This window comes from Oncorhynchus clarkii, chromosome 8 (assembly GCF_045791955.1).
Source record: "Oncorhynchus clarkii lewisi isolate Uvic-CL-2024 chromosome 8, UVic_Ocla_1.0, whole genome shotgun sequence".
Taxonomy (NCBI): Eukaryota; Metazoa; Chordata; class Actinopteri; order Salmoniformes; family Salmonidae; genus Oncorhynchus; species Oncorhynchus clarkii.
In genome coordinates, this window is record NC_092154.1 from 11,408,296 (window position 1) to 11,430,700 (window position 22,405).

At 41.5% G+C, this 22,405-nt stretch overlaps 1 protein-coding gene across 2 annotated transcripts in view; it reads left to right on the forward strand.

Moving 5' to 3' along the window:
* Positions 1-4,676: 4,676 nt before the first annotated feature.
* LOC139414942 (pleckstrin homology and RhoGEF domain containing G3) overlaps positions 4,677-22,405 on the forward strand; it is a 116,323-nt gene continuing 98,594 nt past the window's right edge. For both annotated transcript variants that reach the window (XM_071162591.1, XM_071162592.1), the window contains exon 1: positions 4,677-4,840. The gene's annotated coding sequence lies outside the window, so the exon portion shown is untranslated. The remainder of the gene's footprint in view (positions 4,841-22,405) is intronic.

Genomic DNA, 22,405 nt, shown 5'->3' on the forward strand with positions numbered 1-22,405 from the left:
GTCCAGTCACATGCTGTTTTATATTTACGGTATATAGAGGTATATGGTTGGTCAATATCCTTCAGGATATATCCTCAAAGTAATCTCTCCTTGGAGACATATTTGGTTCTGGGTGCCGATTATTAGAGTGAAAGCAATCTAAAATTGTCCATATACAATTCAATTTTAAATTCTATGTAACACAATCACCTACTTGTTCTGAATAGGCAAACACAGTTTGGAATCCTCCCCAAATTTCATAATCAAGTGCATAACAAGCCGAAATTATATTTTGCCTTCATGATTGCTTTTGACTTAAGCTTGTGTATGCTTTCTCCTTCCAAGTGAGTACTTTCCCCAAGTAATTTGAAGATTCCTGACAGGTCCTGACTTGCGTGGACCTGCCCTTAGTTTGTTTACCTCCAGAATAGGGTCACCTGTAGATGTTAGACTTCCTGCTTGGTAATGCAATCTGAGCTTGTTGCAATGCATTACACAATCCCGGATTTAAATGGAAAAGTGTGTCTTGTGTATAATGATTTGAAAATGTATGTGGGCTTCCTGACGAGTGGGTTCAACCAATTAGAGTATTTTAAATCTGCAGACATCCAGTTAGGGTCAGATGGCCAGGCTCAGATATATTTTTTTCCTCCAATGGTTTTTATTAAAGAGCCGCTGAACAAGCCGATTGGCAAGTGTTTTTCTTTTGCTTATCAGAAAATGTTGATTTCAGTCTTGGTGGTGTGTTTCTTGACTGATTCCCTGTGTGGTTAAAGTTTGTCCCACTTGAGACACTGTAGCCTATTTAGCCCTTTTCACTTCCTCCAAATCCCCAGAATGAATATAAGAACTCAATAAATCTGTAATTACCTTACAAAACAATGCCGAGGATGTTTTAGTTGCGCAATTTTATATTAACTAAGGTGTTTGGTGCAGTATTTTTCAAGTAAAGAAATGTGCGACATGTCTTTGGGAAACAAAGTCTGACTGCTGGGCAGGTCTGTGTACCTGTCTATGCTATTGGATAGAGAGCAATCACCACAGCTGTCCACCCCATGTTAGTGGGCAAATGTACATATTCAAATTAAAACCCAACCTTCATTTACCGTGGTGAAGCGTGGATGTTCCAAACTCCATTTAGACGAGAGTGACTTTATGACCAACATTATCCTATTAACAATTTCTAGTATATTTTCACACTAGAATGACTGTTTCTGTCTCACATTGATGCCACATAGGCCATTTTCGAACGCTCTTGCTGCTTTTTAAAGGCACTCTAAGGTTAGAGTAAGGGGCAAAGGTAATCTGATCGTACTGTAGATAAATGATATATGTTTGACGAACAGGGGCGCTGTTTTGAATACTCCAGTTTGGTACTCCATAAAAAAATTACAATTCTGGAAGCTATAGATATGCATTAATTCATGTCTAAATTATTTTCTTACTAATATTTTCTATTTAAAAAAATGTTGTACTGTCCCCACTAAAATAAAGAAATACTTACAGTACCAGTCGAAAGTTTGGACACACCTACTCATTCAAGGGTTTTTCTTTAATTTTACTATTTTCTACATTGTAGAATTAATAGTGAAGACATCAAAACTATGAAATAACACATGGAGTCATGTAGTAGCTAAAAATGTTAAATCAAACTATATTTTAGATTCTTCAAAGTAGCCACCCTTTGCCTTGATGATAGCTTTGCACACTCTTGCCATTCTCTCAACCAGCTTCACCTGGAATGCTTTTCCAACAGTCTTGAAGGAGTTCACACATATGCTGAGCACTTGTTGGCTGCTTTTCCTTCACTCTGCGGTCCAAATCACCCCCAAACCATCTCAATTGGGTTGAGTTTGGGTGATTGTGGAGTCCAGGTCATCTGATGCAGCACTCCGTCACTCTCCTTGGTCAAATAGCCCTTACGTAGCCTGGAGGTGCATAGGGTCATTGTCCTGTTGAAAAACAAACAATAGTCCCACTAAACGCAAACCAGGTGGGATGGCGTATCGCTGCAGAATGCTGTAGTAGCCATGCTGGTTAAGTGTGCCTTGAATTCTAAATAAATCACAGACAGTGTCGCCAGCAAAGCACCATCACATCTCTCCTCCATGCTTCACGGTGGGAACCACACATGCGGAGATCATCCGTTCACGTACTCTGCGTCTCACAAAGACATGGCGGTTGGAACTACAAATCTCAAATTTGGACTCATCAGACCAAAGGACAGATTTCCACCAGCCTAATATCTATTGCTCATGTTTTTGGCCCAAACAAGTCTCTTCTTCTTATTGGTGTCTTTTAGTAGTGGTTTCTTTGCAGCAATTCGACTATGAAGGCCTGATTCACGCAGTCTCCTCTGAACAGTTGATGTGGAGATGTGTCTGTTACTTGAACTCTGTGAAGCATTTATTTGGGCTGCAATTTCTGAGGCTGGTAACTCTAATAAACGTATCCTCTGCAGCAGAGGAAACTCTGGGTCTTCCTTTCCTGTGGTGGTCCTCATGAGAGCCAGTTTCATCATAGCGTTTGATGGTTTTTGTGACTGCACTTGAAGAAACGTTCAAAGTTCTTGAAATTTGACTGACCTTCATGTCTTAAAGTAATGATGGACTTGGTCTTTTACTAAATAGGGCTATCTCCTGTATATCACCCCTACCTAGTCACAACACAACTGATTGGAATAAACGCATTAAGGAAAGAAATTCCACAAATTAACTTTTAACAATGCACACATGTTAATTGAAATGCATTCCAGGTGACTAACTCATGAAGCTGGTTGAGAGAATGGTGAGAGTGTGCCAAGCTGTCATCTGGGGCAAAGGGTGGCTACTTTGAAGAATCTAAAATATGAAATATATTTGGATTTGTTGAACACTTTTTTGGTTACTTCGCAATTACATATGTGTTATTTCATAATTTTGATGTCTTCACTATTATTCTACAATGTAGTAAATATGCAAAAAATAAAGAAAAACCCTTGAATGAGTAGGTGTCAAAACTTTTCATCTGGTACTGTACATGTGATTTTGTCCTTGAAACATTTTATTGAAATACTGCCCCTTCTGGGGAGTGCCAATTTGGTGGCCGATGTCTATTAAGCCTCTCATTGGCCAGTACATAGCGTATGCAATCCAGGGTTTATATACATCATTGCTATAGATCTGTGGTAAGGGGCAGCTTTTACCTTCAAGTGACATGACAGTACTGTAGGCCTTCTTGCCTGAGAATAATATCCGCAGTATGCATGATATGCTAAACAGTGTATGCTTTATTCAGGAGGGGGAGTGTGAAGTGTCTATATCAATTTCACATCCACAAGGGTCACATGCAGATAATCTATTGACTCCCCCATTTTCGATATGAAATGATTGTGTGGGTATAAACAATTTAGCTAGGTTACGTTTCTGCCATATTGCCTAATCTTTCCAGTCCTTTCATATCTGTGATGTGAAGTAAAAACAGTCTTTGGGATAGAACAAAACTTTATAGAATGCTCTTTTTTAGTGTCCCCTTTTCCACAAAACACACTCTTATGATGTGTTCAAAATATTCTGTTGTCGTGTGATGTTCTGTCAGGGGTCAACGCAAGGTCATGTTTACAGATTTGATGTATCACAATTCTCCCACAGCAGCTGCCAATCAACCAACCTTCCAACAGAAACTGTTTGAGGTGATTGAGAGATAACATAGACAGTTCAGATAATATCTTTCCCCTTCCTGGAAAAGACAGACCACGGCCCCAGTTGAAAAACGACTAGATGGTACAACTAAACAAGCGGTGGGTGTGGATTAATGGAAACTGGCTCAACACCATTCTCACACCTGTTCAATACATTGTAATCCCTCGGGGAGAGGGAATGACTGCAAGATCCATCACTCTCACACACTCAGCCGGCAGGAAGTCAGCCATGCTTTAATGTAGGCTATTTCTCGCAGCTATTTGTCTGACATTGCAATGCTGTTATCATAGATTATCTATGGCTTTTATACTGGTGGAGAGGGGATAGATGCCCAATATGGACAGTAGTAGTTCTTGCAGATGTAACAATTCCAACACAGTGTTCAATTCTCACACATTTGATAGTGATAGATATGCTATAAAATGTAATGTGGCATGACACCATATTGCTTTTAGAGATTATGTGAGATAAACAAGCTAGATTACTAGAGAAACAAGCAACAAAAATGGGGTCAGACTGTGCATTTATATAGATATTTGTTGGGTGCATTCACCATCTCGTTGACTGAGGGGAACATGACACGTGTTGTCACACCTATGTAGCCTACACCTTCAATAAACATGACAATCATCGCATATTTAGGGACTGAGACAATACGAACACTAGCCTACAGTATTGCTCGTCACTCCAGCCCACTTTTTAAAAAATGCCTCGTGCATCTCAAGCAAAGGATGACTTCCTGCTGACGCATGTTTTACATTTCATTATGCCGTGAAGAATCGTGGTGCATTCTAATCCAACGCTAGCTGTTAAACATTTTAAAAAAAAGTTCGATAACTGTGTTTTCTTTATTTGCATCGTCTTTTTCATGCTGACAAAAAGACGATGCAAATATATATATATATATATATATAAAAATAAGTTCAACGAGGGACGCAGGGGAAAGGGGGCGGCGTTCACCAGTCAGTGGAATTCATGAAAACCACTGTACGGACAGAATCAAACACTACAGTTGGCCTACATCGGCTCGTCCAGGCGCAGTCAAACTCCTCGGAATTATAAGAACGTTTTGAACTTTTAGGGTCATTGAACAATTGTCAAATAATACTGCGAATGTAACCGCAACATTGTCGTGCCACAAAGGAGTTCTCAGTAAAGTTTTAGAAACTTTCAGCACTGCGGTAAGTTGCAAAAGTTCATTTTAAACCCTGTCAATTGATGAGATGTGAAAGGGTACAGCTGATACAGTATGATGATGTGTCGGAAATGTGCCTTTCGTCGAATTCCTTCGTCGGTTGTAAAAAAAATAAATCTGATTCCTTAGAAAAGTTATTTATCTGTCTGTCTGACAACATGGAGGGCAAACAACGTAATGTCGTGTTAGTTGTATATGAGCAAACTGGCAGCTTAACGCAAATAATATGCAATTTTGTGGTCATCATCAGCTGACAACACTGTCAGACCATTGTTGAACAAAGGCTTTATGGTAACATTGTGACCCATTTTAAAAGTAACACGTTCAGATGCCTGAGATAAAAGCAGCTCTCATAGTTTTGAAACATTCTGGTGAAGTTGTTCTATGGTTGTGAGGAGTATATCAATGATCCAATGTTGGGACGGCTTACAAAAAGCCTAATCACTGACAACTTGTCATACTGTCAATGCAAAAGAGAGAGAGCGAGAGACTACAAGTGGGTGGCAGGTAGTCTTAAGGGTTAGAGCGTTGGTTGCTAGTTCAAATCCCTGAGCAAACCATGGTAAAACAAATCTGTCGACCTGTCCATGAGCAGGGGCACTAAACCCTACCCACCATCAATAATGTCTGATCCCATGCCGTGACCCCATGCCGTGACCCCACTCTCAGGAGGGGGAGTGGGATATGAAGAAGAAAACAGATCACATTTCTATTTCACCTCACTTGTACAGGTTACACACTTGTACATATGTGGAACGGGACACATATAAATGTATTTATCATAGGATGCAACGTGTCCATGAGCAGGGTCTAAAACCTGGATCCACAGGAGTAACCAGTGTCTTAACTGTTTGCCTAGACCAGGGGTGTCAAACAAATTTTGCCCCGGGGGCTGCATTCAGTGTTCAGCGGAGGACCGCTCGGAAAATTAGCTGTTTCCTCGCTGGCAAAATTTGCAAACAATAGTCCTCTTTTCAATACTCCCTGACCGTCGAGCTTTAGTTTCAGTGATTATTAGCGAACTGGACACGGTCAAGAAACTGTATAAATCTAAGTCCATTATCATTTCTACCCAATTTTGATTTGGTTGTAGTCATTTGAAAGAATATTAAACGTTTTTACTAAACCCACCCTCCGGCTTCGCAGGCAGTATGTTTAATGTGTTTGACCCCTGTCCTTGAGGGAATCCTCTCGTGGACCGATGGTGACACCGATCTTGAGGTTGCAGACAGGGCTACATGACGAACTGTGAGCCCGGCTCATGTATGCATCCAAGTGCTATCAATCCTGTTTAATGGCCAAATCTCTCAATAGGAATAGTTAATTTCTTTGCAAAAAAAATCTAATTTTCAGCTATTTTCTACCATACGTCCATATAGTATTTCACTAGCCTATATTTTCAGCCTCCGATTACTCCAAGGTAAGTTATTTAATACATCATTGCCTGCACCTTGAGTATGTGCGTCATTGTAGAGTCAACCTGGCATTTTGTCCATTTACATCAGCTGATTGTATTACAACAGCCTGTGGGATAATTGCTCTGTTGGCCTAGAGATGGGTCTGCTCCACACTTTTCTAAACACTGCTAAGCCTGCTATTGCACCTGAGCATGGCCACCTGAAAAAATGACCATCACATGCTGCCCACTTGTGAAACCACACTGGCCACAAGGCCAGTGGAATCAGTAATGTGTTGTCGATAGTTCAATGTCTGGTATCTCTTTCTGAATGAGTTTCGATGGGCCAAAGGCCTTGCATTCCTTAGGTTAATGCCCTTTCAGACAGCACAGCCTGCTGACATATTCGAGACATCTCTGCATTTGTTGTGAATTTCTGTTCCTTTCACACTACTAAGGATTCTACAGTTAATAACCAAGTATCATCGTCCTGTCACCTCCAGTGTCAAGCCTCAGTCACCTTCTGCATTACCATCCATGTTCATATCTTTCTTGCAGTTATGTAGTGCCTGGAAATAGAGCTGGGCGGTATCCAGATTCTCATACAGTTTCTGTACCATAATGAGATATATGGTAATACCAGAAGTGTGCACAAGGGGCACTATTCAAAATCTTTACACACAAAACAATTTATGCAACGGGGATCTTGATCCAGGAGAGGGTTACAGCAGAGACATACAATCAACAAATGAATCTTGATGTCTAGCCACTTAGCTAGCAAGTAAGAAAATGTATAGCTGGAACCCTGAGCTGGATGACATTTTATTTGATACATCTTAGATTTCTTATAGTTATACTTAACTTCTAGTTAGTCACAAGCAGTGGCGTAGCATGCAGCCTCCCGCGAGGTGGGGATGCCCCCCTCCCCGGTACAGAAAATCACACAGTCGGTATTTTGAAACACACCTGTATATACAGTATAAAGAATATATCGCCCGAGCCGACCTGTGAATATCTTTGTGGACCAATGAAACACAGGTTGTTATCTCATCACAAACCTCGTTATCAGTGTCTTGGTCAACAGAAACAACCTTGTGGTTGTTATTTGGGCTTGGTACACTGTCACCACTGAGCAAATAGATATTTGCTGTTGTGCATTATGAACATGTAAAATGTTAGGGGATAATTTGTATGTTTTTTATGTCAATGAGTCATTGTAAGATATGTTGAATCAATGGCCTAAGTTATAAGCAATGTTCACATTGAAATAATGCAGCCCTTGCCAACACAAATGTGGTTGCCAGCAGGCTAGTCACTCTTTCCACTGCCACACTGGGCATCATGCATATGACAGAGCACGGTATCTTTCTTTATTCAGATGGAGAGACTTCCATCAACATTTAAATGTGTGGAACGATACATGGAAATGCTGAAGGAATCAGTTACAGATAAAGGTACACCGCATTGCAGAATGTTAGCTCTTTATCAGCGGTGTTAATCCTTCCTCCCGTAAGCTGTTCTTCTAGCAGACATTCTCATTGGATATGGACGCGAAACTACATGTGTCCTTTAACCTTTCTAGGGCAGGCGTTCCGCTAGCGGAACCCCTCAACAACATTCCGCTGAAAAGGTAGCACGTGAATTTTTAAAAAAAATGTAATTTTCTTTTTTAAATATGTAACTTTCCCACATAAACATTTTGTTTATTGGACTTGTTCATCTTTCATTTGCTGTATCTACCCATAGTGTCCGATTTAAAAAAAATTAAAAAAAATTAAAAAAGCTTTACTGTGAAAGCACAACATATTGAGCATTAATCGTTACAAAATGAAACTTGAGGGACCGGACGTGGAGACGCTGTACAGAGAAGCAGCTCATTTTGGAGGTTAATACTGAATGGAACTGTGATGATGATGAGGGATAGAAACACCAAAATAAGCTTGTTTATGTTAGGTTATAGCCAAGTCAAAAAAACACACAGCCATTTTTCCAGCCAAAGATAGGAGTCACAAAAAGCAGAAATATAGATACCTTTGATCTTCATCAGATGACACTCATAGGACATCATGTTAAACAATACATGTATGTTTTGTTCGATAATGTGCATATTTACATCCAAAAATCTGTTTACATTGGTGCGTTACATGCAGTAATGTTTTGATTGCAAAACATCTGGTGATTTTGCAAAAATACTCATAATAAACATTGATAAAAGATACTAGTGTTATTCACAGAATTAAAGAGACTTCTCCTTAATGCAACCGCTGTGTCAGATTTAAAAAAAAACTTTACGCATAATCGGAGAACGGCGCTCAGAACCCAAAACAGCCAGAGGAATATCCGCCATGTTGGAGTCAACAGAAGTTAGAAACAACACCATAAATATTCACTTACCTTTGATCTTCATCAGAAGGCACTCCCAGGAATCCCAGTTCGACACTAAATGACAGATTTTTTTTTTACATTTATGTCCAAATAGCCACTTGTTGTTAGCGTGTTCAGCCCAGTAATCCATCTTCATGAGGCGCAGGCACTTCGTCCAGACAACTTGAAATGTTCCGTTACAGTCCTTTAGAAACATGTGAAACGATGTATGGAATCAATCGTTAGGATGTTTTTAACATCAATAATGTTCCAACCGGAGAATTCCTTTGTCTGAAGAAAAGCACTGGAACAAGAGGTAACTCTGTCGGGAGCGTGCATCATGAGACCAAGGCTCTCTGCCAGACCACTGACTCAAAGAGGTCTCATGAGCCTCTCCTTTAAAGTAGAATCCTCATTCAAGTTCCTAAAGATGGTTGACATCTAGTGGAAGCCGTAGGAAGTGCAACTTTATACATATCTCAATGTGTATTCGGTATGCCAAGCTTTGAAAAACTACAAACCTCAAATGTCCCACTTCCTGGTTGGATTTGTCTCAGTTTTTTGCCTGCAATATGAGTTCTGTTGTACTCAGACATCATTCAAACAGTTTTAGAAACCCAGAGTGTTTTCTATCCAATACTAATAATACTATGCATCTATTAGGATCTGGGACAGATCTGCAATTGATTGAATTCAGTCTCGTAATGTTATAATACAGCGCATTCGGTCAGAGCCCTTGACTTTTTCCACATTTTGTTAGGTTACAGCCTTGTTCTAAAATTAGTTGCATTAAAAAAAATCTCATTTAATATACACACAATACCCCATAATAACAAAGCGAAAAAAAGGTTTCTAGAAATGTTTGCAAATGTATAAACAAAAAAATCAGACATAAGTATTCAGAGCCTTCGCTAGGAGATTTGAAATTGAGCTCAGGTGCATCCTTTCTCCATCGATCATCCTTGAGATGTTTCTACAACTTGATTGAAGCCCACATGTGGTATATTCAATTGATTGGACATGATTTGGAAAGGCACACATCTGTCTAGAAAAAGGTCCCACAGTTGACAGTGTATGTCAGAGCAAAAACCAAGCCATAAGGTTGAAGGAATTGTCCGTAGAGCGCCGAGACAGAATTGTGTCGAGGCACAGATCTGGGGAAGGAAAGCAAACATTTCCCCAGTATTGAAGGTCCCCAAGAACACCGTGACCTCCATGATACTTAAATGGAAGAAGTTTGGAACCACCAAGACTCTCCCTAGAGCTGGCTGCCTGGCCAAACTGAGCAATCAGGGGGGAGAAGGGCCTTGGTCAGGGAGGTGACCAAGAACCCGATGATCACTCTGAAAGAGCTCCAGAGTTCCTCTGTGGAGATGGGAGAACCTTTTCAGAAGGACAACCATCTCTACAGCACTCCACCAATCAGGCCTTTATGATTGTGGCAAGACGGAAGCCACTCCTCAGTAAAAGGCACATGACAGCCTGCTTGGAGTTTGCCAAAAGGCACCTAAAGACTCTCAGACCATGAGAAACAAGATAATCTGGTCTGATGAAACCAAGATGTGACACTTGGCAGTTCAATCTGGAGGAAACCTGGCACCATCCCTACGCTGAAGCATAGTGGTGGCAGCATGATGCTGTGGGGATGTTTTTCAGTGGCAGGGACTGGGAGACAAGTCAGGATCAAGGGAAAGATGAACAGAGCAAAGTACAGAGAGATCCTTGATTAAAAACATGCTCTAGAGCACTCAGGACCTCAGACTGGGGTGAAGGTTCCCCTTCCAACAGGACAACGAACATAAGCACACATCCAAGACAACACAGGAGTGGCTTTGGAAAAAGTCTCCATGTCCTTGAGTGGCCCATGCAGAGCCCGGACTTGAACCCGATCAAACATGTCTGGAGAAACCAGAAAATAGCTGTGCAGCGACGCTCCTCCAACCTGACAGAGCTTGAGACGATCTGCAGAGAAGAATGAGAGAAATTCTCAAAATACAGGTGTGCCAAGCTTGCCGCATCATACCCAAGAAGACTCGATGCTGTAATCGCTGCCAAAGGTGTTTCAACAAAGCACTGAGTAAAGGGTCTGAATACTTATGTAAATGTGATATGTTTTTTTTTTTATACATTTGCAACAATGTCTAAACGTGTTCTTGCTCTGTCATTATGGGGTTATTGTGTGTAGATTGAGGGAAAACAATTTTATAGTAAGGCTGTAACGTAACAAAATGTGGAATAAGTCAAGGGGTCGGAATCCTTTCCGAATGCGCTGTGTGTGTGTGTGTGTGATAGATATCTATATATTTCCATATTTCACACACACACACACACACACACACACACACACACACACACACACACACACACACAGCGCATTCGGAAAGGATTCCGACCCCTTGACCCATTCCACATTTTGTTACATAAAAAAAAAATATATATATAATATATATATATAAATAAAAAAAAGGTTGTCCTCTCCATCCTCAATCATCAATCACGCCCTCATGCTGGGACTAGCATTGTGAAGCATTTCTGAGTGGTGGAACATGTGGAAAGTATGCAACAATAGGTCCCATGTGTAAGGGCTAAGCAGTGTCAAGGCAGGGGCAGTGGTAGGCACACCCAGTTCCTCTCTGGGATGACTGAATCTGGCCTGTGGCTCGCAGCGCTGGGGTGCCAATCCACTCTCACCATTTTTCTGATCCCAGACAGATAAAGGCCACCCTGTGGGAAAAGAAACCGTTAGCACAAAAAAAGGAAATATGAGCCATGTAGGCCTACAAAGGCACCAAGCCTCAAGAACTCCATGATCCTCAAGACATTTGTCCTATATTGTCTGTTGCTGAGATCTGGTTGATCAGCGGCAGCTTCGTGAATCAGGTGCAACTGGCCCTGGAGAAAGAAAGCGTGTTTGACATTTTGCTGCGATTGTCTCCCGATAAATTCCTGCCCCCATCGACATGTGGCAAAGGTCTGTGATGGAAATATGAAAACAATGCGGTACAGTGTGTCAACAGTCTGTTGTTCATTGGACAACTGAGGCATGTGGTATAGTTTTTACGTTCTTTGTTTGGAACATAATGCTCAGTCAACATGCCATCGCTATTCATGCCTCTGGGACCTTCGGTCTGTACATACAGTTGTTTGACTAGTACTACCCTGAACACATGGCTGACTAGTACTACCCTGAACACATGGCTGACTAGTGCTACCCTGAACACATGGCTGACTAGTGCTACCCTGAACACATGGCTGACTAGTGCTACCCTGAACACATGGCTGACTAGTGCTACCCTGAACACATGGCCTTAATGGTCTAGCAGCTACGGCTGTATTTTGCTCTCTGACCTACCCTGGCGTGCTTACAATGATCTCAACTGTTGCCGTGACAACATGTAAATTATCAAGCTTCCTGCTTAGGTTCTTTTATAGCCAAGTGTGTGTTGCTAACCCTACAACCACGGAGGGCACATACACACACAAATGAAGGAAACCCTGCTCTAACAAGGACAGTCAATAGTGGTGGTGCAGGAAGCCTACTGCATTTGTGGAAGGAGGGCTTTGAAATGCTCTGCTGGGCCCAGTCCACATGCCATGAATTCTCCATTTTACTACTGTCTGCCTGCGGTCCAACTCCGATATCACACAATGGACTGGGGATGGAATGCTATATGAATACACTCGCAAGGAAGAGTCTGCTTTATGTAGACAGTAACTCCTGATGCTCTAATCGAATAAGTATTTTCTATCTGTTGTCAATAACAGTACACACTTTACTTCCCCTAGTGTGTGTGTGTGTGTGTGTGTGTGTGTGTGTACAGTACTAGTCAAAAGTTTGGACACCTACTCAAGGGTTTTAATTAATTTTTTATTATTTTCTACATTGTAGAAGAATAGTGAAGACAACACTGAAATAAAACATATAGATTCATGTAGTAACCAAAAAAGTGTTAAATCAAACTATTCTTCAAAGTAGGCACCCTTTGCCTTGACGACAGCTTTCGCTCAACCAGTTTCACCTGGAATGCTTTTCCAACAGTCTTGAAGGAGTTCCCACATCTCAAATTTGGACTCATCAGACCAAAGGACAGATTTCCACCGGTCTAATGTCCATAGCTCGTGTTTCTTGGCCCGAACAAGTCTCTTCTTCTTATTGGTGTCATTTAGTAGTGGTTTCTTTGCAACAATTCAACCATGAAGGTCTGATTCACGCTCTGAACAGTTGATGTTGAGATGTCTGTTACTTGAAGCATTTATTTGCGCTGCTACCTGAGGTGCAGTTAACTCTAATGAACTTATTCTCTGGAGCAGAGAACTCTCCCGAGTGGCACAGCGCTCTAATGCACTGCATCTCAGTACTAGAGGCTTCACTACAGACCCTGGGTTCGATTCTAGGCTGTATCACAAACGGCTGTGATTGGGAGTCCCATAGGGCGGTGCACAATTGGTCCAACGTTGTTAGGGTTTGGCCGGGGTAGTTCGTCATTGGAAATAAGTATTTGTTCATTAACTGACTTGCCTAGTTAAATAAAGAAAACACTTCCTTTCCTGTTGCGTTCCTCATGAGAGCCAATTTCATCATAGCGCTTGATGGTTTTTGCAGTATCTAAAATATATATTTTGATTTGTTTAACACTTTCTTTGGTTACTACATAACATATGGAATTATTTCATAGTTTTGATGTCTTCACTATTATTCTATAATGTAGAAAATAGTAAAAAAATAGTAAAAGAACCCCCTGGATGAGTAGCTGTGTCCAAACTTGACTGGTACTGTGTGATTTAAAAAATATATATATATTTATCACACCCACAGGTCTTGCCTTAACCACTCACAGGATTTGTAAATGATATCCTAGCACAAGCTTCATAGTAGTACCATTCTGGAAGTCTGAACGGGTCATTGAGTAAGAAGACAAAAGGTATAGCAGAATAGGTTTGGCTGATGGCAGTGGCACAACAATGCTGCCTTGGATGGTTTTCAAATGACCCACTCTCTCCGGAGAGCTTGGTTCAGGAAGCTGTAGTAAGGGACCCCCCACCCTTCAATCCGTACAGGATGAGGCCTTTCCTGTTTGGAAAGGAGAGCAAGCAGCTCCCCGTCAGGGTGTCTTCCTTCAGAAAATAGGAGTTCCCTTTTTTAAGGGCCAGTTTCCCCAGAACAGCTTCAGTGTAGTCCTGGACTTGTTGAATGGAGACTCCCAATGTGCTTTTTAGTCCAGGTCCAGCAATGAACTATGTCCAGGAAACAGGCCCTAAGTGGACCCCACAAGATAATTCCTGGAGCCATCAGTGCACTTTCTAAAGTGAATCTTTGGTAATTAGATGTATCTTCTAAATGACTGGAGTTGTGTATCAGGTTTGCACTGAGCTAGGTATGTTATTGGTAATTGAATGAATGGTGGTGCATGTGTATGGTGACTTTAAAAAATTTTTATTTTAAGAAAGTGGGATGCAAAGCAAGTAGACTACATCGTAAGCATAGGGTAAGTTTGTTCACAGTTTTTGGGAAAATATTTAAGTGTCGGGTGAAGTGCTGTTTGAATGACGTGGCACTGCTTTTAAAAATGATCACAGCACTTGTGAAAAGACACCCACATCTTGTCAACTGTGAAGTCTTCTTAGTACATGTCTTGTCTTGTCAAAGGACAATAACAAGCAACAAGACCTGCCTCCAAAGAGTCAGTTGTGCTCATTTGAGGTGTGGAATTTTTGCTGCTTCCATCATGTCGTCTTCTGTTTTCATTGCTCATCAATGACGTCAGTGACTCTCAAATTGTCCAAATGTTGAAACAAACAACAAACTGTTCTTATCAAGAATCATTCTAAGCAGAAGAAAATACAGGTTTCACAATCTCGAAACGATTTGCCGCCAGGGATGAGCTCAGCCAATGTGTATCTCCTGCCAGCAGAACACATGATTATGAAATGGTTCCATTCCATGATCTGCCTCATATCATGATTTTACGTGTAAGGCTTTTGTTGGCCAGTTCCATTTCTCATGTTCAGACTTGAAGCAGTCTTAGATGTAGCAACACATGAACCAAAAACACACCAAAAAATAGAATGGCCTCCATCTTGAGGCAAAACACAAGCTCTCAAAATGTAGATTAGTCTTCAGCCAAATAAATAAATAACATGTAAAAAATCAATGACGGGGCCTCCCGAGTGGCACAGTTGTCTAAAGCACTGTATCAGTGCTAGCTGTGCCACTAGAGATCCTGGTTCAAGTCGCAGCCGGCCACGACCAGGAGACCCATGGGGTGGCGCACAATCGGCCCAGCGTCGTCCGGGTTAGGGGAGGGTTTGGCCGGCAGGGGATGCTCTTGTCTCATTGCGCACTAGCGACTCCTGTGGCAGGCCGGGCGCAGTACACGGTCGCCAGGTGTATGGTGTTTCCTCTGACACGTTGGTGTGGTTGGCTTAAGGGTTCAGCGGGCGTTGTTTCAAGAAGCAGTGGTTGGGTTGTGTTCCGGAGGACTCACGGCTCTCGACCTTCGCCTCTCCCAAGTCCATACGGGAGTTGCAGCAATGAGACAAGACCGTAACTACCAATTTGATACCAATAATAAAATCAATGACATCCTATGATAATACAGAATCGATTTGTATACTCCATGTCTAAGTTTCCATCCAACAAATTGCAAATATTCTAAAATGGCATTTTCCCAGCAGAGATGTTTCCATTAAATTGAATTGTTGTGGGAAAGGTTTGCCTGATGACGTAGTTCACATAAACATTAGTTTTGCGGTTTAAAAATACAATGTCTTAAATGTCTTTCAATCAAATTTTTACTTCTGATCATCCCCTCTCCCCAACATAGCAAATGTGCCCACTCTGGTTTTGCGGGTAGGCTACAGTACCTACATGATGAAATGATTATGGACAAAATAGCAAGGTCATTTTTATTTGTCAAAAGGCAGGCAATCAACGATCATCATGTCACCAGAATAAGACCCTCGATGATTTTTTTTTTGACAATGAGCATCAAGCTCATCACTGCACTTTCACCACCCCGTGAAGTTCATCATAACTTATTTCATCTGTAGCCTAATAAACTGCATGTTTTTCCTGAGTCGTGTCATCTGGTGACTCTCAAGTGTACTTTGATATGGTTATTATATCAGCATTTGCACATGAAGGTGTTTCCACTGCCATCATTTTAGAAACAGTGATATCCCACCTTGCCTAGCGTATTTCGTTTTGCCTACATTTGGAAAGTTTACAAACATTCGAGGTTTCCATCAGGCCTGTTGTGACTTTGCTTAATTTTTTTTTTTTATCAGACATATACTTTACTTGAATAAAAAGGTTGGATAGAAACCTGGTTAGTGTGAAAATGTAAACGCATGTTTGAAATAATAACAAAAGATCATTCCATTCAAAAAAAATATATATTCTCCCTGGGCAAACTGGCAAATCTATTCCAGCTTAATGCGTGATGGTCCATATTCCATATATAGCCTATCAACTAACATCTTTCCCAGTAGGGGAATGTGTCACTCCCAGAGTCCTCTAGGGCCTCATTGGAGTGGAGTTTTAGGGATGAATCCTCACATTTCCTCTCACAGGAAGCCTCTGAAACTGAGGGGGTGGATTCACCACATGGGCATATTTTTAGTACATTTCTAACACTTAGGGGGTTTACCTCCTACCCAGAAAAATGGTCCCACTCATTATTTTATTTAACTAGGCAAGTTGGTTAAGAACACAATCTTATTTTACAATGACTGCTGTCTACCCCGGCCTGTCTACCCCGGACTACCCCGGCCTAACCCGGACGACGCCGGGGTAATTGTGCGCCGCCCTATGGGACTTCCAATCACGGCCGGTTGTGATGCAGCCTGGAATCGAACCAGGGTCTGTAGTGACACCTCTAGCACTTAGATGCAGTGCCTTAGACCGCTGTGCCACTCTGAAGCCCTAAGATAAGCTTCTGGAATTTGACGAGCGTGTATGGCAGTTTGAGTGAAAAAAGTGAGTCTTCCCATTTTGTCTACTGGCCCTTATCTGAAGGGTTGACTGGAAGCCCTACAGTAAGGGTTTTTATAGTCTACAGCTTTTCTAAGCGTAGTGACATCATACACATTTTGTGAACTAGAAATGCCACTGAGCGTGTTAGACAATGCGTTTTGAAAGTGTGTCTCAAGAAATATGCAACGCAATGGGTTGGCACAACTCATAATAATGTTGCTTTCTGACATCACAGTTCTCTAAAACAGTTCTCCCAAACTCTGTCCTGGGGCCCTCCCTGGGTGTACATTTTTGTTTTTTCCCCCCCTTGCTCTTCACAGCTGACTCAAATAACCAACTCTTAATCAAGCTTTGATTATTTGAGTCTGTTGTTTAGTGCTAGGGCAAAAACCGAAACGTCCAACCCTGGTCTAAAACATACGTAAAGCATAGAGTACACCACACTTACCTCACCCAAAGCTTCTGCTGTTTCAAAGAAGTTCAGGTTTGAAGTTATTTCTTCTTTGTCTTAGGTTTTTGAGTATTGAGGCATATGGACATGCTAACTGTATTAGCTGCAGCTCTTGCATATGTCATTACAGCTAATGATTGCTATCCTTGCTCTTTCTTATGGGGCTTTCACAACAAATAATTGTTTTTTTCTCGCTTAGTTCGGTTAGTTTGGACTTACTGTGGTTCGCTCAAAAAGTATGGTCTTGGTCTGATTCCATTTGCGCCATGGTGCGGTTCATAGCAGGTGAGAAGTATTATTGATTGTTTGACTGCGAGCATTTGATGAAATGCACACAGTAGCCCTCCTTAACTTAATATCTCTGAAACATTTTGTCAGTAGCAGTGCATTTTGAGGCATCTGATGCAGATTAGGGGAGAGGGTGCTATAACCTACCAGGGATATAGGCTACAGAATCTGTTCACTAGCGGTTACAACAGCTATGGTTTTCTCCCGCATGTTGTTGGAAGACCAAAGCCAAACTAATGATGTTTTGGGACACAAGATATTCTTCTTGATAATCATAGAATGGATTTAGCGTGAGATGTTTTCCTCCAATAAAACAAATGTCTTGAACAAGTGGTTGTCAAGGCATTTTAGTTTGTTTGGCAATAAGAAAGCAATTGGACCAACCAAAATGTATATACAATGTAGCACATAATCAAAGTTATTTGATCTATAGCTCAGAACTGTGTGAAAACGCCCTTAGAAGAGACTAACTTGCAACCATGAGGGTCATTTCCAGAGTGGTCCTCATTGTTAGTACCCATTCCAAAGACTCATTGAATGGGTCGTAGACCCTACAACCAGTTATGTTGTCAGGATTCAGGAAGTGAGCCAGTCAGCATCTTTTGTTGAAGCTCTGCCACTGCTACCTTCTTTTCTTGCTTTGTCCTCCTTCTCTTCCCATCTCTGTCCCCTCTGGCTTGTTTTGTTTGCACTAAACCGTCAACATTTTGGCTTTGCCTCAGTTGGAGTTGAGACATTCCTATAAGAATATTTTGGGTGTATGAGAATTATAAACATTTAATTTAACCTTTTATTTAACTAGGCAAGTCTGTTAAGAACAAATTGTTATTTACAATAAAGGCCTACCCCGGCCAAACCCAAACCCGGCCAATTGTGCGCCTCCCTATGGGACTCCCAATCGTAGCCGGATGTGTCTGAGGGGTCAGCTCTGTCGGTCCCCCCAAATGTCACCAGTTGATCCTGCCTAAGTTGAACCATGATGTTTCCTCTTCAGGCTAGCGTAAAGACCAATGCTGATATGCTTAAGCAATAAGGCCCGAGGGGGTGTGGTATATGGCCAATATCCATTTGGAGGAAACCTGGCACCATCCCTACGGGGAAGCATAGTGGTGGCAGCATCATGCTGTGGGGATGTTTTTCAGCGACTGGGAGACCAGTCAGGATTGAGGGAACAATGAATGGAGCAAAGTACAAATAACTCCTTGATGAAAACCTGCTCAAGGACCTCAGACTGGGGCTAATGTTTACCTTCCAACAGGACAACGACCCTAAGCACTCAGCGAAAACAACGCAGGAGTCTCTGAATGTCCTTGAGTGGCCCAGCCAGAGTCCAGACTTGAACCCGATCGAACATCTCTGGAGAGACCTGAAAATAGCTGTACAGCATCGCTCCCCATCCAACCTGACAGAGCCTGAGAGGATCTACATAGAAAAATAGGAGAAACACTCCAAATACAGGTGTGACAAGCTTGTAACGTCATACCCAAGAAGACTTGACACTGTAATTGCTGCCAAAGCTGCTTCAACAAAGTACTGATTAAAGGGTCTGAATATGTAAAATTTATTTGCAAACATTTCTATACCTGTTTTTGCTTTGTCGGTATGGGGTATTGTGTCTAGATTGATGAGGAAAAGAAACAGTTGAATCCATTTTAGAGTAAGGCTGTAACGTAACAAAATGTTTAAAAAGGGAAGCGGTCTGAATACTTTCCGAATGCACTGTAAATTGAACAAAAATATCAACACAACATGTGAAGTGTTGGTCCCATATTTCATGAGCTGAAATAAAATATCCCAGAAATGTTTCATAAGCTTATTTCTCTCAAATTTTGTTTGCAAATATGTTTACATCCCTGTTAGTGAGCATTTCCCCTTTGCCAAGGTAACCCATCCATCTGACAGGTGTGGCATATCAAGAAGTTTATTAAACATGATCATTACACAACACAATGCCACAGATGTCTCAAGTTTTGAGGGCGTGTGCAATTGGCATTCTGACTGCAGGAATGTCCACCAGAGTTGTTCCCAGAGAATTTAATGTTAATTTCTCTACCCTAAGCCACGTCATTTTAGAGAATTTGGCAGTACGTCCAACCGCGCTCAAAACCGCAGACCACTTGTAACTATGCCAGCCCAGGACTTCCACATCCATCTTCTTCACCAGCGGGATAGTCTGGGACCAGCCACCTGGACAGCTGATGAAACTGAGGAGTATTTCTGTCTGTAATAAAGCCCCTTTGTGGGGGAAAATCTCATTCTGATTGGCTGGGCCTGGCTCCTTGGGCAAGTGAAATCCAAATCCCCCCCCCCCAAGCGCCCCCACTTCGGTGTTCTCGCCAGAGAAGAAATGAGGGATTGTCAGGGGAATAATGCAGGACTTGACCCAAAGCCTGGCCCATAGTTTTGATTAGGGATGGACGGTTGTAGATATGTCAACACATTAGTGGACGTGATTGGGTGAAGCTATCACACCCCGGCCCTTTATCGCACCCCACATATCAGTCGCCGGTGGACATCTAACGTTGCTTTGCCGGGAACCCAGGCTACTATCCCAGGATGTTCCTCAACTTTTGAACCTTGTGTTCTACAGGTAACTACCAAAATAAAGGAAACCCCAGCATAGTGTCTTTTTTAATTGGGCTTTGGACCACTACGAGCCGCCACAACAGCTTCAATGCACCTTGGCATAGATTCTACAAGTGACTGTACATTTATTGGAGGGATGCGACACCATTCTTCCACAAAATGTTTTTGTTGATCGTGGTGGAAAACACTCCTGCGCTGCTACAGAATCTCCCATCATTTGGGTTGAGATCTGGTGACTACACACACTTTAAACCCCCTATGCTCTTTCGTATCTCCTCTTTCAAAGTCACTGATCTCTTCTTTTAGCCATGGTAGACAAAACAATGGCCAGAATAATGACATTCCCAGCAGTTGTATGCATGATGGGATGTTAATAGTTTAATTAACCCAGGAACTACACCTGTGTGGAAGCACCCGCTTTCAATATTCTTTGTATCCCTCATGTACTCACGGGTTTTCTTTATTTTGGCAGTTACCTGTGTGCTTGAGCTTCAATACTCACTCACAGTGAAATTGAATTTACAGAGTATTGAATTTACAGATGGGAAAATTGCATGTCTAGTTGTATTCCTTCAGCTGTTTGTTCCGAGTGGAACACACTGTGCTGTTAGAGCTGCTTCATCATGTTTTCTCAGGCACACTCCACATAACCATGTGTTAAAGGGATAGTCCCCAAAAATGTTTAAAACAATTGGGATGATTTGATACCTTAGGTTTGTCGACGGCAGGTAGCCTAGCGGTTAGAGCATTGGGCCAGTAACCGAAAGGTCAGCTCATGAATTCAAATGAGCCACAAGGTGAAACATCTGTCGATTTGCTCCACGGTCACTGTCAATAATGGCTGATCCCTGGGCGTGATCCCAGGGGGAATTGGGATATGCAAAAAAAAAACACAATTCCATTTCACACCTGTAAAGGTTGCCCACTTGTACACGCAGTGAAACAGGACAAATATAAGCACCCCTTATTTGATATGGTTGATTTAATAGGCTTCAATACCAAGCTCCAAATAAATACTTCTGTTTAGCAAAGTTGTGAGACATCTCTTTTTCTGTCTGGACGTTGCTTTTGGTCAGTGAGACCCCTCAGGAAATCAACAGGTGCATAAACCAATGTGGTATTGCTATAGGGGAGATGGGTTTTTGGTTTATTTTCCCAGTCAAAATATACATGAGTAACATTGGCCTCCAGACATGGTGTGAAAGCACAGGAGGTTGGTGTCAGCTTTATTGGGGAGAACGGGCTTGTGGTGATGACTGGAGCAGAATTCCATCCATTATTCTGAGTTGTTCTCCCCTCTGCAGCCTGTTAAAGGGCATTTGTTCTACTGGGATACAGAATCTAGTCACCTGACTATACTAGTCATAAGTGTGTCTAAAGTTAGCGGAAGATGTTCAGGTTTGGCCTCGTGATTTCTGATTTTACTTCTAGCAAAACACTGTCGCTATAAATGGGAAGAAAATAATGAGTTTTGAAAGATGCAGACAGCATGAAATCAGACAACAATCTGACTAGACATATTCCATCATTCATCCATCGTAATGTTTTTTTGAGACATTTGACTGTTGCAGCCTGGGTATATTTAGTCTGACTCATTTGTAATCACACACGTTAACAATATCATTCTCAATTATTTAGTTGCTCAATTATGTTGATGTATTGATCATGTTTTCTGATGATTTAAATACCTTTTGTGGAGACAATCACTCACTACTGCAATTCATTATTGAGGGCAGTGACTGAGTAAGGACATCTACTGGCGTTAAACTGAAATTAGTTTCTCACAACCCTTATTCAACCAAACCCACTAACCAAGATCCCAGGAAGTGTATTGAAAATGTTCTAGTACTTTATATCAATAGGCAATTGAGTTCCGTTTTGTTTTTGAGTGACTGAATCCAAACATTGTTTCTTTCAACACAAGAAAAATGGACTTTGTTTTAACTACTCATATTGTCAGAAATAATTCCAATCTACAATTCTTATCAACATAATACAGGTCATTTAGTTTTTTCAGTACATTTAAAAAAACATCTTTCAACGTTGTTCAGACTATTCAGGAGTAATGCACTTTTTTGAATAATTTACTAGAACTGGGCGATATGGACAAATCCATATCACTATAAATTGACTGAATCATAACGATAAAATTAACGATACATTTATAACATTAATGTGCACCAATTACTTTTTTATAGTAGCCTTAAAACTACTACTTTGAATATTGCAGCTACTATTGTCCCATTTCAAACTTCACATTCTTCTAGTAAAGGCTACTGAGTCAGTTGTGCTCACGTAAGGTGGAATCTTTCCTGTCGCCATCATGCCATCTTCTCTGTTTTGTTTTCATTACGCATCAATGAAGCAACCAACTGTTTTTTTTTATCAGGAATCATTCTAAGCAAAAGAAAAGCCAGGTTTCACTATCTCCAAAAGATTGGCCTCCGGGGATGAGCTCAACCAATGTGTTTCTCGTGCCAGCAGAACTCAT